This window comes from Ixodes scapularis, unplaced genomic scaffold (genome assembly GCF_016920785.2).
Source record: "Ixodes scapularis isolate PalLabHiFi unplaced genomic scaffold, ASM1692078v2 PGA_scaffold4__175_contigs__length_147842914, whole genome shotgun sequence".
Taxonomy (NCBI): Eukaryota; Metazoa; Arthropoda; class Arachnida; order Ixodida; family Ixodidae; genus Ixodes; species Ixodes scapularis.
Genome location: NW_024609879.1, coordinates 25453523 through 25457602, shown reverse-complemented (window position 1 = coordinate 25457602; position 4080 = coordinate 25453523). Strand labels below are relative to the sequence as shown.

General features: G+C 43.4%; 1 pseudogene; it reads right to left on the bottom strand.

Annotated features, from left to right (window-relative positions):
- Positions 1 to 740: 740 nt before the first annotated feature.
- LOC121047426 lies at positions 741 to 1500 on the bottom strand (annotated as a pseudogene).
- Between the last annotated feature and the right edge of the window lie 2580 nt (positions 1501 to 4080).

Genomic DNA, 4080 nt, shown 5'->3' with positions numbered 1-4080 from the left:
GAGCAACGGAAGCGGGTAGTAATCTACCTTCAAGAATGGATTTACTGTGACACGATAATCCCCAAAGAGTCTCATTGTCTTGTCTCCCTTTCGAACAACGACTAAGGGCGTTGCCCACTCGCTGTGTTGGACTCGGTAAATTACATCGTTTTCTTCCAAAGATTTATGTCTTTCTCTACGCTTTCACGGAGCGCATAAGGCACGGGCCTTGCTCCGCAAAAAATAGGCAGGGCGTTATCTTTAAGAAGTAAGCTTCCTTTGAAGCCTTTGATTACGCTGAATCCGCTTTCAAGCACGTCACTGTACTTCTGTTTTAATGAGACTTCCGTCATGACTGTGTGCACTGAGATCATCTGAGACCAGTTCAATCGCACTTTTGATAACCAGTCGCGACCCAGCAGGTTTGGAGTGACTGTCCCTTTTGCATCCTGCACAACGATCAAGAGCAGAGTGTAATCGTTTCCCTCGTACGTTACTCGAACGTTAACACCCTTTCACTGGAACCGAACTTCCATTCTAAGCTTTTAACCTTACGTTGCTTTTTTCACAGCGTTTGTTCCCAAACGTTTTACGGAATGCGCTTTCACTCAATATTCAAACAGCAGATCCCGTATCTACTTGCATTTGGACCTGTTTGCCGTCAATCATTACGGTTACACAGTAGGCGTTTGCACGCGGTTTTGCTTTAAATTTGAACAATTCAGTTTCCTTAACGGTTTTCTCTACTGTTGTTACTGCTTTCATACTCGTTCTACACATTTTTGCAATGTGGCCATGTTTTGGAATTTGGAACACTTGCTTTTTAAGTAAGGGCACACCTTTGAATTGTGTGCGCTACCACACCTAGTACAAGCGACATTTGTCTTGGGAGCCGGAAAGTTCTTTTTACCTTGTCGTTGTGTGGACCTTCGCTGCCAGTTGAGGTCGCCTTGGACACTGGTGCAAGCTGAGGGTTCTTCTGTTCGTCGAACCTCCTTGATTTGGCCTTCTGCCGCCTCCATTCCCAAGGCAGAGCTGAAGGCCCGGTCAAAGGTGAGATCATTATCTTTTGTCGCCAGCAACTTATATCGGATTTCGTCATTCTGTAGTCTCACGATGAGACGGTCTCGAAGCGCCTCCTCTAGAAACATGCCAAAGTCGCACGTAGCTGCCAATTTGTTCTATTTCTATGACGAAGTCACTGATGTTTTCATCTTGACGTTGACCCTTTCGGTAGAATTTGTATCGTTCTACCACCGCCGAACGCCTGGGAGCGTAGTGGTTCAGGAGGATCTTGACGATGCCGTCGTAGTTGGCTTCCACAGGCTTTTTCGGAAAGAGCAGATTCCGAAGCGTGATGACCGCCGCCTCCCCGATAAGCGTGAGAAATGCTTGCTGCTTGGTAGCGAGGCCAATCTTGTTTGCAGTTGCGAAAGCTTCAATGCGTTCCACGTAGACTTCGAAGTTGCCTTTCTCCGAAGGAAATTCCGGAAGTTGCCCCAAGACGGAACTGTTCTGCATAGTCCTGCATGAAGTCATGCCGTCCTCTTCCACGCTCATGGTTCTTCAGCAACCAGGCTTGCTGACCCACATCTCGTCGCCACTGTTAAGCTGTGGGAAGTCGGGAGAGACTCCGGGGCAGCAGGGCTCACTGCTTTATTGCAACAAGGTCAATCGTCAAGAACGAACAACATGAAAGTGATCCCCACAGCAGCGGCGTTCCGCTCTTCTAGCCAGGGCGCTAAGCGATGATATGTGGCGCGCATGCGTGGGGTGGTATATCACACCGAGATTTGACAGAGCAAGTGACTGACGCAAGATTGCGCAAGTCACTGACGCATCAGCGCACGTCACCATATTAGCCATGCACCCCCCTTAGAAATGTTTTTAATGATTTTCATTTGAAAGTTTATGGAGTCTACTCATCGTATCTTTTCGAGTCTCAACAGAAATGCAAATGAGTTTTGTAACGAATCCATAAGGATTTTACGAAAACTATTGGCCACCGCGTACCAATTTAAGTTTCGACGTGCTACCGCATAAAGTTTCTAATGTATTTCATATGAATATTATTTGAAAGTGTATTGACACCGTTTCAAATCTGTGTTGAAAAACAATTGATTTTTTGTAACGAGTGCCTAAGGTGTTTAGGAAAACTATTGCACACCGTGTTTCAATTAAGGTTTTGCCGTGACACCTCATAGAAACTTCTAATAGATTTCATTTGAAAGTCTAGATACACTGCTTTGAGTCTCTGTTGAAAATCAAATGTTTTTTGTTGTTTTTTTTTTCGATTGCGTTGTACTTCAGGTTTTGACGTGCCATATCATTAGGTATATTCCGACGAGTCGGATTATACCTAATGAGATGGCCCATCAAAACCTGAAGTGCAACGCAGTAGAAAAAAAAATTGATTTTTGACGGAAACTCAAAGCAGTGTATCTAGACTTTCAAATGAAATATATTAGAAATTATACTCCTAGCATGGGTTTCTAGATAGAGGGCTCAAAGAGGGAAGACCGCAAAAGGTTGCATGACATGTGGTCCCGATGTAACCGTTGTTTTGAGGGAAGGGGAAAGTGAGTACAAGTGTCACTTATAAGTTATATGTATGTCTATATACGCATGCACGGTTCGGAAAATGTCTGCATAAAACCGTGGGAAAGAGTAATAACTGGTTTATTAAAAATGCTAAATTCGAGCATACGGTACACTGCCTTCGTGTCCTTGGGAAACCTTGTACTGCCTTCGTGTCCATGGGAGACCTTGTACTGGTACCAGTGTTGTACGGCACAGCGTTCCAAGGAACGGCGTTCCTGGAACACGTTACTTTTAGGAGGAACGAAAGAACGCCGCCGTTCCATTTGGCATCGCTGGAACTGGAACGCGAACTCGTTACATTTTTACTGCAACGGAAAAAAGAACGGCGTTCATTTTTTTCGAAACTGGGGTGATTTTTAATTTAGTTCTAAGAGGGAAATTTTAAAAGTACAAAAACAATGTCTTTACGAAGAGCAGAATCTCGTTAACTTTTTGGTTACTTATATTAGGGTTTATTTTGTGTGGTCCTCGGATGGTAACAGTTGGCTACATGAAAGCTAGTGGACATTCATTCTTTTTTTAGTACATGAAAGCTAGTGGACATTAATTCTTTTCTTAGTACCTCAAAGGTAGTGGACATTAATTATGTTTTTAGTGCCCGAGGCTGCAGTCCACAGAGCAAAACCTAAAACCCTTAGTCAAAGGAAAAGGCACAGAAAGAGGGACGTTTCAAACTCAGCTACTTGCTTTGCTTCCACAAATCCTTATACACGCAGAAATCTGAGGCCGACTACAGCCGCCACTGAACTTGCACAAAGAGAACCACAGTTCCAACAAAAGAACAGGTTACTAGTCTATAGACATTGAACGCACTCTTCTATCCCGAACATTGGTAACTTAGAAAATACACAAAAATTTACCTTATTCCTTCTCCCCTCCTTCAAACTGAACAACGAATCCAACCTTCACGAAGAAGGACTTGTATAGTTTTCAAGACTGACCTCCCAAATGTCCTACCCTCTTCTGCACTTGCTCGTCTTGTAGATGGCAGCATTGATCAGTAACTGTTGTTAAGTTCGAACACCGGACCTCGCTAGATTAAAACGTACGAGGTTGTTGTAAAACGCCCGTGCAATGAAACGGTACCTTTGGCTCGCCTGCACAGCCCACCACAAACATGAATATGGTTAAAAGCTGAGATTTTTAATGGTGCATATATCATGAAATAAATCTCTGCTGCCGCTTGTTTTCTTCTCCAGGTGCCTTTTTTCCATCACGGCATTTAACTTCTTATGTTGGAATTTGATGGGATACATAAAAAATATAAAACTGGGTTCGATCCAACTCAATATGGTAATCAGCAAAATACAAATGTAACGTATATGTAACGACACGTTCCATTTCTTTCACTATAACGGGAACGAGTTCCTTTTTTAGATATGGAACTTGTAACGGGAACGTGTTCCAAATATCAGAAGGAACGAGGAACGAGCTTTCGTTCATTTTTTGAGGAACGTGTTCAACACTGCTGGTAACCTATAAAGAAAAAAGATGCACAGT